This window comes from Danio aesculapii, chromosome 20 (assembly GCF_903798145.1).
Source record: "Danio aesculapii chromosome 20, fDanAes4.1, whole genome shotgun sequence".
Lineage (NCBI taxonomy): Eukaryota > Metazoa > Chordata > Actinopteri > Cypriniformes > Danionidae > Danio > Danio aesculapii.
Window position 1 is genome coordinate 12,732,806 of NC_079454.1, and position 13,845 is coordinate 12,746,650.

Here is a 13,845-nt window from a genome sequence, read left to right on the forward strand (position 1 = left end):
TGGTTCAAGTCCTGGCTGGACCAGTTGGCATTTCTGTGTGGAGTTTGCATGTTCTGCTCGTGTGGGATTCCTCCGGGTGCTCTGGTTTCCGCCACAGTCCAAAGACATGCAGTACAGGTGAATTTGATTAACTGTATAGTGTATGAGTGTGTGTGTGTAAGATGCGAGAGTGTATGGTTGTTTCCCAGTACTGGGTTGCAGCTGGAAGGGCATCCATTGCATAAAACATATGCTGGAATAGTTGGCGGTTCATTCCGCTGTGGCAACCTCTGGCAGATAAGGGACAAACCAAAAGGAAATTAAATGAATGAATGAAGTTTACATGGACACATTATCGACAAACAAAGGTTTGTTTTTGTGTTTTTCTTTGTGGCATGAACAAAAAATATTACAGCAAGCTCCCTAAACTCAGATTGCAACACAACCACCAGAACCAGGTTTAATAAAACACATTTGAAATGTGATTAAGATTTACACAGTAGATATGCAGACGACAAATCTGCAGAATCTGAGTGATACTAGCATATTGATCACATCAATCAAGTCTCAGTGGAATTTTTCAGCCTCTTGTTGTACCAATGTTGAATGAGTCATGAAGAAGTGTATAAAACAAAGTTCTAAAATGTGGCATTGCAGTACTGTGAGTATCATTAGTTCTTGTAATGCTTTGATAAATTACTTGTAACATTTAACAAGTTTTGCTAAATGATGTTGTTTCTTTTTTTAAGGAAAATAGTCATTATTTTAGTTATGTAGTCACCACACTGACAGACAGTGCCATATCGCAGATGAATAAGGTGGCCTGTTGGGAACTGAGTGGTAAATCCAAATGCTACATATTTACCTACATCAAGCCTCTAACCATCTGGAAAGCAAAGATATATTACGGAAAAATGCTACAGCTGTGGTCAAAGTGAAATAAGCTATACACGACGTGATTTATTTGGTGGGATTTATTGCGGTTTTGGAGCTATAAGTAGTCTCATTAATATGAGGCTATGATCGCGAGCACTCCAGGCAACTCCCAGATATGATTGATTCAAAGGTCTACTGATATCAGTCTAAATATTTCTGCGGTGCAAGAATATGATTCACTCTGAAAATGAAATTACAGTAGAATTCGGCTCTAAGTGCAATAACAAATGAATTGGAATAGGAATCACCTCTCGACTTATACATTATGCATGAGGGTGTTCAGAAAGTTGAGTAATGGCCCCTGCATTAAAGTCCGAGTCGGAGCCGAGTCTCGAATCTGGATGCGCAACGAATGCTCTTGTTGGGAGGAAAAAAATGAAAGAAAGACTCACAGCTAGAGTATGTGACTTCTATGTAATCGGTCACTTCCATTGTCCTACCTTAAATCATTGTTGTGGGGATGCTTTGTAACATTTAGTACACTTGCTTTATCTCTCTATGACCACACACTGAAAATAATGTAATAATTTTTGTAGCGTGGTAAAATCTAATAAATTTACTGTCATTTTTTTAAATTAATATATAAATTAGGTATTTTATTAAATAAAATTTTACATTTACACACACACACACGCACAAAAAATATATACATTTTCTGCTTGTTCAAACTACTTATTTAAATTAAGCTGAAAGAACACAGTTCAATATTTTTTTGAGACGACTTAACTGTTTTATGTTCAATCCACTTAAAATTGTAAAAACAAATAAGTTAACCTATTAACACAAATCAGTTGTGTGGAACCCAGCAGTGAAAACAGTTAAATAGTATTATTCATTTAGTATTATTTATTATTCATAAACATAATAATATTAAGTACACTGAAAAAAAATGATGTCTGCAAAACTGTTGCAAACGATTTATTTGTTGAATTTAAAAAAAACAAATAAAATTTATGAAAATTCAACTTAATTTGTTTGTTTAAATTCAACCTAAATAAATTGTTTACAACCACTTAACGTAAAAATTTTTAGTAAATCCAAGGAATCATCTTTGAATAATTTTTTTCAGTGTACATTTTAATTGAAAAGGATTGATTTGGTTGGCAAAGTGACAAAAAAACACTTTACTTTAACATTATAAGTAAATTTTACATGATACTGACAAGTTAATTGTACTTGATATACGATTGGTTACCATTTTTTAACAATACATTTATAGATGATTATCATAATTGTCACCATAATACTATTTTGTTGGCAACAACACTACTATTACTTCCCAGTGTTGGGTTGCGACTGGAAGGGCATCCACTGCATAAAACATGTGCTGGATAAGTTGGCAGTTCAGTCCGCTGTGGCGACCCAAGATTAATAAAGGGACTAAGCCAAAAAAAAAATGAATGAATGAACACTACTATAAATAATAATAATAATTATAGGAACAACAGACAACAACGACAAACAACAATATTATTATTAATATTATTAGTAGTATTAATAGTAGTAGTAGTAGTAGTAGTAGTAGAAGTAGTAGTATATGTGACAGTATTATTATTGTAATAAATACATTTTGTAATGATAATAATAATTATTATTATTGGAATTAATACTATCGTTAGATGGTTTTTGCTACTGTTGTGAAAACCAAATACATTTAACCACAAAAAAATCTATATAATTTATATTACAATAACAATACAATTATTAATATTAGTTACCATTTTTTAAACAATACATTTCTAGATGATTATCATAATCGTCATTATAAAACAATTTTGTTTGCATAAGTTTGCAAAACTATTTTGTTTGTTTGCATTTTGTATATGTTTATTTATAAACTAATTTCGAGAGGATCACGTGCTTATGATTGTTCTCAGCTGGTCCCGCATCAGCTCATGATTGATTCTCCAATCAGATGATTCCTAACTCACTACAAATAACCAGAGTTTTCTTATCTCAATATCTTTGTCTTGAAAACCCCCAACCCCCGACCCACCCCTACTTCCCCTCCTTTCCAGAGGGGCGACACGGCGGCCCAGTGATTAGCACTGTTGCCTCACAGCAAGAATATCTCTGGTTAAAGTCCCCACTAAACCAGTTGACATTTCTGTGCGGAGTTTGCTCGTTGTCCCTATGCTTGCGTGGGTTTTTCCAGAGTTCTCTGGTTCCCCTTCGGATGGGGAACTCCAATGCTATGTGGAAACTTCCACTATGGGGATTTCGTCAGAATCCAATCATCTGAAAGAGTATAAAAACGGGCCAATGAAATGCCAATGAATTGGCAGCGTCAGCGATCACAGCTGGCGTCAATGACAATCAGTCATGCTATAAAGACGCAGCCAGTGCCATGCTCGACATCCTTTCGCTTTCAGAGCCTTTCACGAAGCTTCTGAGAGAGTCTTTGAGGGTATCTCCAACCTGTGTCTACAGAGAGAGATCGAGAAGCAGCTTCTCCCGGTCCAGAGCGCGTATACGCAGTGGCAGATGGTCGAGCTGGGTATTTCTCCCTTGCCTGGCATCCTTTGGGTCCGGTCCTCCAAGAGCGGTTTGTATATAGGAAAAAAGCTTTCCTAAAAGAGCAACACGGTTGTGCAGCGCGTCTTTTTCAAGACGTCACTCCGACCGTGCGTTTCTGGATGCGGTGGTTTCCTATCCCCGGATGATGGGCACGAGCACAGCGTTTCATGTCTGGGGGTCCAGCATGTTAATGCGGTGCTCGCGGGCAGTGCATGCCATCACTGATGTCATGTCTGTTGCGCAGTTAAGATCGCGGCTCGCTCTTGCAAAAGAGCCACCCACCCCAGTTGTCCCCCGCACTGCGGTTGGCACTCGGGCAGATCTGAGGGTTTCAGTGAGAGTAAATCCGCCACCCCCGGGCCGTGGACCTCTCGCTCCTCCACGCGCTCCATCCAAGCTTCAGGTGAAGAGAAGCGCTCCGTCCTTGGATGGTCGCTCTCACCTGATGACACCGGGGGTCAGATGTCCATCGCTGCATCGGAGGATGGGCTGTCATTGTCTGATGAGGATGCGAGCCCGCACGCTCCCTCCCTCCGGGGTGGAGAGCGCGGCGTTAGCATCTAAAAAGCAGACGTGATGGCCGTGCTTTCTCGGGCTGCTTCGGCCGTGGGTCTGGTGATGGTTTATCCCCAGCCCCGCGGCCGGACCGACTAGATGGGTGTATGTGGAGGATATAAGGAGGCAAGACCTTCAAAGCCTCCCGTCCCCTTCTTCCCGGAAGTGCACAGTAAACTCACGCGGTCCTGAGGGCACTTTTTTCTGCCCGATCTGCGTGCGCTTCCATCCTCACCATCCTTGGAGGTTGGGCTGTCAAGGTCTGACGAGGATTCGAACCCGCTCGCTCCCTCCGGGACTTTGAGCGCGGCGTCGAATCCAGAAGCAGACTTTGCGGCTGTGCTTCCCCAGGCTGCTTCGGCCGTGGCTCTGGAGATGGTTTATCCCCCAGCCCCGCGGCCGGACCGATTAGAGGGGTGTGATGTGGAGGATGAAGGGAGACCTTCTAAGCCTCCCCATCCCCTTCTTCCTGGTTGGGCACAGTAGGCTCACGCAGTGTGCTGCGTGCGCCTTCCCCCTCACCATGCACGCTATGGCCACCTACCAGCGCTGGACACGGCGGCCCAGTGATTAGCACTGTTGCCTCACAGCAAGAATATCTCTGGTTAAAGTCCCCACTAAACCAGTTGACATTTCTGTGCGGAGTTTGCTCGTTGTCCCTATGCTTGCGTGGGTTTTTCCAGAGTTCTCTGGTTCCCCTTCGGATGGGGAACTCCAATGCTATGTGGAAACTTCCACTATGGGGATTTCGTCAGAATCCAATCATCTGAAAGAGTATAAAAACGGGCCAATGAAATGCCAATGAATTGGCAGCGTCAGCGATCACAGCTGGCGTCAATGACAATCAGTCATGCTATAAAGACGCAGCCAGTGCCATGCTCGACATCCTTTCGCTTTCAGAGCCTTTCACGAAGCTTCTGAGAGAGTCTTTGAGGGTATCTCCAACCTGTGTCTACAGAGAGAGATCGAGAAGCAGCTTCTCCCGGTCCAGAGCGCGTATACGCAGTGGCAGATGGTCGAGCTGGGTATTTCCCCCCTTGCCTGGCATCCTTTGGGTCCGGTCCTCCAAGAGCGGTTTGTATATAGGAAAAAAGCTTTCCTAAAAGAGCAACACGGTTGTGCAGCGCGTCTTTTTCAAGACGTCACTCCGACCGTGCGTTTCTGGATGCGGTGGTTTCCTATCCCCGGATGATGGGCACGAGCACAGCGTTTCATGTCTGGGGGTCCAGCATGTTAATGCGGTGCTCGCGGGCAGTGCATGCCATCACTGATGTCATGTCTGTTGCGCAGTTAAGATCGCGGCTCGCTCTTGCAAAAGAGCCACCCACCCCAGTTGTCCCCCGCACTGCGGTTGGCACTCGGGCAGATCTGAGGGTTTCAGTGAGAGTAAATCCGCCACCCCCGGGCCGTGGACCTCTCGCTCCTCCACGCGCTCCATCCAAGCTTCAGGTGAAGAGAAGCGCTCCGTCCTTGGATGGTCGCTCTCACCTGATGACACCGGGGGTCAGATGTCCATCGCTGCATCGGAGGATGGGCTGTCATTGTCTGATGAGGATGCGAGCCCGCACGCTCCCTCCCTCCGGGGTGGAGAGCGCGGCGTTAGCATCTAAAAAGCAGACGTGATGGCCGTGCTTTCTCGGGCTGCTTCGGCCGTGGGTCTGGTGATGGTTTATCCCCCAGCCCCGCGGCCGGACCGACTAGATGGGTGTATGTGGAGGATATAAGGAGGCAAGACCTTCAAAGCCTCCCGTCCCCTTCTTCCCGGAAGTGCACAGTAAACTCACGCGGTCCTGAGGGCACTTTTTTCTGCCCGATCTGCGTGCGCTTCCATCCTCACCATCCTTGGAGGTTGGGCTGTCAAGGTCTGACGAGGATTCGAACCCGCTCGCTCCCTCCGGGACTTTGAGCGCGGCGTCGAATCCAGAAGCAGACTTTGCGGCTGTGCTTCCCCAGGCTGCTTCGGCCGTGGCTCTGGAGATGGTTTATCCCCCAGCCCCGCGGCCGGACCGATTAGAGGGGTGTGATGTGGAGGATGAAGGGAGACCTTCTAAGCCTCCCCATCCCCTTCTTCCTGGTTGGGCACAGTAGGCTCACGCAGTGTGCTGCGTGCGCCTTCCCCCTCACCATGCACGCTATGGCCACCTACCAGCGCTACCAAGCGCAGGCGCTGGCCCGGCTGCGCGAGGATGGTTCTGACCCAGGACTGAGCATGCGCTCCGCACCGCAACCAACTATGCTCTTACAAAAAAAAAAAAAAAAAAAAAGTCGGCTGTGTGTGCCCTGGGAAGGACGATGATCACATCCGTGATCCAGGAATGCCACCTCAGGCTAAACCTGGTGATGTGCGTGACGTTGACAAAGTTCGCTTTCTTAACTCACCCATATCCCAGGCTGGCCTGTTCGGCGACACTGGCGGTGAATTCGCCCAGGAATTCACGCCGGTGATAGAGCAGTCGGAGGCGATGGGCGAGGTCTCTATCGGCGGGATTGTATGACCGCTCCCCCCCGCCGAGCCATCCACATCCACTGCTTTTTCGCCGAGGACGCCCGCCCGCAGCTTTGCTTCGCCGCCCCCGCCTGCGCCTCCGGCCACGCGGCTGCGCCGAGCATCGCGCCGGCAACCAGCGTCCCCCGCCCAGGGCGCCGCTAAGTTTGGTAAAACGGACCGCGAAGCGTCCCTGAGGCGGGCCATCTGGGGAGGAGGGAATTTGCTCTTTCCCCGCTGGAGGGCGGGGCACGTTATTTAAAGGCGTTTAAAAAAAAAAAAAAAAAAACGCCATCAAAATCCTCAGTGAAAGACCACTTTTCCCCTCCTCCGGATGTGACAGCCCGAACACTGCCAGTCTGGGACGCTATGCCTTCCAGCTCGCAGGATCGGTGCATTTTGCCAATGGCTCATGGAGCACGAGAGAACGATCTCCTTTCTCTACACTCCCAGCCCCTCTCCTGGAGTTTTGAGTGCGAGATGAGAACATCTCCTCTCCTGCTCTCCTGTGGGACCCCAGCGCTCCCCGGATGAGCCCACTCACTCCACGCTGCCCCGCCGCTGGCACGTCAGCGATCGTGCGGGTGGGACCATTTGCGGGGGCTTTGCCTGCCTGGTTAGCGCGGGCCAGCCCATCGCAATGGCTCATCCATATGACCAGACTCGGCTATGCGATTAGGTTCGCGAAACGGCCTCCCAGGTTAACGGGCGACCAGGGTCAGTCCTGTGTCCGCCCCTGTCTTGCGAGAGGAGATTGCTGTCCTCCTGGCGAAGGATGCAATCGAGCCGGCCCTCCAGCCGAGATGGAGCGCGGGTTTTACAGCCCGCACTTCATCGTGCCCCAAAAAAAAAAAAAAAAAAAAAAAAGCGGTGGGCTATGGCCAATCCTATATCTGCACATTTTGAACCGCTGCCTTCACAGGCTGCGCTTCGGAATGCTTACGCAGATGCGCATCACGCGATGCGTTCGTCCTCAGGATTGGTTTGCAGCAATAGATCTGAAGGACGCGTATTTTCATATCTCCACACTTCCACGCCACCGGCAGTTTCTGCGGTTTGCGTTTGAAGGTCGAGCGTGGCAATACAAGGTCCTCCCCTTCGGGCTCTCTCTGTCTCCGCGAGTTTTCACCAAGCTCGCGGAGGGTGCCCTCGCGCCCCTTCGGCTCGCCGGCATCCGCACGCTCAATTATTTCGATGACTGGCTGATTTTTAGCCCACTCTCGGGAGCAATTGATTATGCACAGAGACAAGGTGCTCCGGCACCTCCGCCCGTTGGGGTTTCAGGTCAACCGAGAAAAGAGCAAGCTCGCCCCCGTGCAGAGCATCTCCTTTCTCGGGTTGGAGCTGGACTCGATCACTATGGAGGCGTGCCTCTCACGAGAGCGCACCGAGGTAATGCTGAACTGTCTGAGAGAGTTCGACAGGAAAAAAAGTGGTCCCCCTGAAATTATTTCAGAGGCTCCTGGGGCATATGGCATCCGTAGCCGCGGCCACGCCGCTCGGATTGCTCCATATGAGACCACTACAGCATTGGCTTCACGATCGGGTCCCCAGACGCGCATGGCACGCGGGCCCACACCGAGTGACTGTCACTGCGCTGTGTCACCGCACCCGCACCCCCTGGAAAGGACCCCTCCTTCCTACGGGCCAGTGTACCCCTAGGTCAGGCGTCCAGGCAGGCTTTCGATTCGGCAGATGCCTCCAGTATGGGGTGGGGGGGCCGTGTGTAGCGGGCATGCTGCTGCGGACCTGTGGAGGGGAACCCAGCTGCATTGGCATATCAACTGCCTAGAGCTGTTGGCAGTGTTTCTCGCTCTGCGCCGCTTTTTACCGGTGCTGAGGGGGCAACACGTGCTGGTCAGGACGGACAGCACGGCCGCGGTAGCGTATTCCATTCGGATGGGGGGTATACGCTCCCGCTGCATGTCTCAGCTCGCTCGCCGTCTGCTCCTCTGGAGTCATACGCAGCTGAAGTCGCTGCTTGCTATTCACACCCCGGATGGGCTCAACCGTGCGACCAACAGGCTCTCACGGCAGCTCCTTCCCCGGGAGAATGGCGACTCCACCCCGAGTCATGCGTAAGTATGCACTCCCCCCAGTGAGCCTACTCGCGCAGTTTCTGTGCAAGGTCAGGGACTCTCCCTCCTCGCGACGCCCCCCCCTGGCGAGTCCCTTTGAGAGAGGACCTACTCTCTCAGGGACAGGGCACCATCTGGCACCCTCGCTTAGTTCTGTGGAACCTCCACGTGGGGTCCATAAGACGCGACGAGGAAGACTTAGGTAACCTACCGGTGGCGGTGGTTAATACCATCATTCAGGCTAGTGCACCCTCTGCGAGGCATGCCTACGCCCTGGAGTGGAGTCTATTCACTGAGTGGTGCGCTTCTCGCCGAGAAGACCCCCGATCTTGCTAGATCAGTGTTGTGCTTTCTTTCCTTCAGGACAGGTGGAGCGAAGGCTGTCGTGCTCCACACTGAGGGTTTACGTGGCCACCATCTCCGCTCATCATGATGCGTGGATGGCGGCACCGTGGGGAGGCATAACCTCATCATCCAGTTCCTCAGAGGTGCGAGGCGGATGTTTTTCCCCGCCCCCCTCTCATACCCTCTTGAGATCTCGCGGTAGTGCTACGAGCCTACGTGGGGATCCCTTCGAACCACTCGACTCAGTATCCTTGAGATTTCTGTCCTGAAGACAGCTCTGCTGGTCGTGTTGGCATCGGTTAAGAGGGTTAGGTACCTGGAGGCATTTTCGGTCAGTGACTCGTGCCTAGAATTCGGGCCGGCCTACTCTCACGTTGTCCTGAGACCCCGGCCCGGCTATGTGCCCAAGGTTCCTACCACGTCGTTTTAACAATCAGGTAGTGAGCCTGCAAGCGCTGCCCACGGAGGAGGCAGACCCAGCCCTTTCATTGTTGTGTCCTGTTCGCGCTTTGCTAATATATGGGGACCACACTCAGAGCCTTAGATCCTCTGACCAGCTCTTTGTCCATTACAGTGGTCGGCAGATGGGAAGTGCCGTATCTAAACAGAGGTTGGCCCACTGGATAGTGGATGCCATCTCCCTCGCCTTTGGGCCAGGGTGAGCCGTGTCCCCCGGGGGTGAGAGCGCACTCCACTATGGAGCATCGCATCCTCCTGGGCGTTAGCACGCAGCGCCTCTCTGACAGACATTTGTAGAGCTACGGGTTGGGTGACACCCAATACATTTGCAAGGTTACAATCTGCGAGTGGAGCCGGTTTCCTCAAGGGTATTAGGCAACCCTTGGTGATTGAGGAAACGATTCGGTTGAGGTGTCGAAACACGCTTGCTGCGCCACTCTCCCTAACCCGGAGATACGTGCGCTTTTTCAGCTTTGTCAGTTAGTTCCCCATTTCTTTGGCGAACCCTGCAGAGTTCCTCCGAGGCCCCCAGCACCTGACTCAGCGGAGGAGTCAGGTGTTGGCCCGTTACGTTGTCGGCATGCCCGCTGGTCAGCCCGCGTTCTGGGTATAGGTGCCTGCTATGTGTGATCCCCGCTGGCGATCCCATACGTTCACTCAGCCACGGTATAGTCCCTCTTCTAGGGCAGGCTCGTGTCTTCCCTCCCCGCTAACCATCCTTATGCTAGGACCCCCCCATCTCTGGGCTGGTCCATAGATTGTCACCAGGTCTCCCCTCTGGGTAGCAGGTGAGCTCCGCAGCGTCCTCCCTATCGGGACTGAACGCTTTCCCAACGTACTGTCGTATCAAAACCTTTTTACTGGGTTATTGCGACTCCCCGAAAAATATAACCGTTTCTGAACAGGTAAGTGAGGGCCAGGGGACACGTTGGAAGACTGTGTCTCGGGGCGTTGTAGGTGCGCTTGCTCTACTGCGTGGCACACCCTTCCCCAGGGGCGCAGTAAGGTTCTTTCGTTGTGGCGTTTTCCATAGATTTCCCCATAGTGGAAGTTTCCACATAGCATTGGAGTTCCCCATCCGAAGGGGAACGCTACGGTTACTAAAGTAACCCTTCGTTCCCCGAGGGGGGGAACGGAAATGCTATGTTCCTTCGCCACAACGATTGTCCCTTAGCTGTTGAGCGTGAAAGTCTCTTCAGCTAGAAAAGGATGTCGAGCATGGCACTGGCTGCGTCTTTATAGCATGACTGATTGTCATTGACGCCAGCTGTGCACGCTGACGCTGCCAACTCATTGGCATTTCATTGGCCCGTTTTTATACTCTTTCAGATGATTGGATTCTGACGAAATCCCCATAGTGGAAGTTTCCACATAGCATTTCCGTTCCCCCCCTCGGGGAACGAAGGGTTACTTTAGTAACCGTAGCGTTTCCTCCCACAGTCAAAAAACATGCAACCTAAGTAAATTGAACATACCAACTTGATACTATAGCCAAGCTCTTAGCGAGTACACCTATCCTCAGCCATCCTATATCTGTCATTATCCAGAAATAAGTCAGGGGGAGTTCATCGATGTCACACCCTCGGTTCGTTCCTGCAGTCCCAGTCACCACAGCCAATCACCAGTCGAAAAACTGGACTTACCATTTTGAACTGTGTGTGAGATCACTCTCTGCTTCACCACTCACCTGCTTCATCCTAAATACGATAAGTAAATTTAACGTTATAGACAAGTTAATTGTACTTGATATACGATTAGTAGAATGTACTTCATTTTTACTCATAAAAATTATTACAAGGATTTTTTTCCAAGTAAACTGTAAGTCTTTGCTTATTTCTCCTCTGTTTGCACGTCTTGGTGTTGTTGGTTTAGTATTGAGGAAGGATTTGTCATGACCCTTTGGATTCATACCTAATTCTGATGTTTGGAGGGATAACATTTCTCATCTCTCCAGTTGTCTGTGGGTCAGGGTCGTGATGCAGCGATGAGGAGAAACTATGGCTAAATGTAGCAATGTTCTGACTTTTCCTGCAGCAGGACAATAGTTCAGCTGTTTAACAACTCTTACTGTTTACTGACTGCTTCTCCGCAAACTTTACTTTGCAAAAAAGTAGCAATGTGGACTTGTATTTTTCCACATAATACATATTTTGATTCATGTAATGCTACAGACTGCATTGATGTGTGTGATACATTTTGGGGAATTGATACATTTGCATGGTTAAACTCAAATTTATGCAGAATACTAGATTGAGCTTGATTTATTCCAATGTTTTGCCACTATTTACTTTAATTCAGTATTTATATATGTTGGGGAGAATACTTTGTAAATGTATTTAGAATACAGAATACCTGCTTTAAAATGTTTTTAAATTATGTTTAATAAATAATGTTTATTTATCAAAGTTTCAACAAATTCAATTTCTGTTTCTGTAATAAAGATAAAAAGTGCTTGAACATAGAGAGCATTACTGTCTGTAATATACAGTATATGTATATAATATGCATTTTGCTTACCCTTTGTGTCTTCACAGAAAAATATCAGGTATACAAGAAAAGAAAAACTTCAAAATAGTTTATGTAAAACCAAGGTAATGTAACACGTTCTATCTAACATTTTAATTTCTATTATGAAAACTTCTCACCTAAGAACAATATTGCAAATATTAGAAGAATGCACAATGTGTTTGCTTTTAAAAAAGTTTTGTTTTAAGTCAAACATATAAGCCAATTGCCACCTATCTACAGTACCTAACTACCTATGCTTTCCTAATCAACAGACAAGTAAAGGCGGTTGTAGCGCAGCAGTAGAGACATTTTGAAGTGCTTATCTGTCATTCTGACATGATGAGGAGTAAAAATGAGTCCTCCGCTAATTAGCCACAGCCTGTAGGCTACTTGCGACTTTCTATTATAAACATGCAAAGTATTGCGAACTGATGTTCATCACATTCCAAATGGAAAGCTTTTTATCCTTATTTGCGGGAAACCCATCACAACACTATATCAAGCAAACGTCTTTTTAGATACAATTAAGGCCGACACGAACTGTGAGAAATGACCTGACTAACATGATACTGGCACTGTCAAATGCACTAAAAAGCAAAAATAGACTAGACACAGTGTATAAAAAAACTTACTTTAAGGTGTTTCTTCAGATTCGATGTTGAATCTTTTGACGCAGCTAGCAGGTTGTTAGCTGGCAGGCAGAGATTGCACTGCACTGTCAGGTTTCGCTCACCCCTCTCATTCTTTAAAGAGAAAAAATGCTTGAACTTCCAAGACGTGAATGCATTTTTTCCTTTACTGCTGCCTGAAAGTTGCTTCGGTTGCAGCTCCAACCCCTCGAGCTCCTGGTCTGAATCCTCCATATATGTACACTCAAGTTAACCAGGGCTGCCAACTTTGGCTAAAGTGCCCATAAGTCCCGCCCACATTTGTGTCAGAAAAGCGAACGTAAATTTAAAAAGCATAAATGAAACCTCTGAAAGCGCAAACAAAACATCAAGCAGCGAATTCACGAACAATGATGGCAAAAAAAGCAGTTTAAATTAACCAAAAATCATGGTTGTTGTCCGGTTGTTCTGTGTTTGCGATCGTCCTTTTTGCTGCGTGAGAAAATGGAGGTGTGGCGTGAGAGCATGAGAAAAGGGTCAATTGCGTGAGTCTCACTGAGTTAACGCTGGTGATTGCAGTAGAGAGTGTAGCTTCTGTTTCTATGGTTTCGGCGGCAATTTAGTAATATTATTATGGGCCAGCCACGCATCGTCCAAAGTATTCCAATGGTATTAGGAAAGTAACTGTATTCTAAATACCCTGTTTAAAAATAGTAACTGTAACGGAATACAGTTACTCATGAATAGTATTCTAAATACGTACTGCCGGTACATGTATTCCTTTACTCCCCAACACTGTGTATATATATATATATATAGTCACTTTAAGAGGGTCACACACCAGAAGCACCACTCGGTGACGCGCAGCGCTATCCATTTCAGAATTCTAAACACAGGTTTCTATCAGTGTACACACACCGGCGCCGCAAGTTGGCGGCGCCCAGCCACGACTCAGGACACTGTTCATATTTCTGCTGTGCCAAAGAGCACCATCTGATTAGTTTAATTTTAAATACCATGCGAATGTCGCCGTCTGGTGTGCGATACTTTTAACTGTCATGTGCGCACTGTGTCGCGCCGCCGAGAGGCGCATCCGGTGTATGACGCCCTTTAGAACAGGGGTGTCCAAACTACGGCCCGCAGGCCATCTGCAGCCCGCAATCAGTTTTGTGGTGGCATGCGAGGCTTTTTATAAATATTAATAGAATCTGGCCCGCTATACAAAAATTTATGTAATTCAATAAATAACCACCGGGTGTCACCATGACATGCCTTTAATTAGGCAGCAGTTCCTGTTATGAAGTAAAATGAGTGCAGGAAATTTCAGTCACGTTGGGCAAAGAATATTTCTTCACAGAGGTCAGCGGGAAATGTG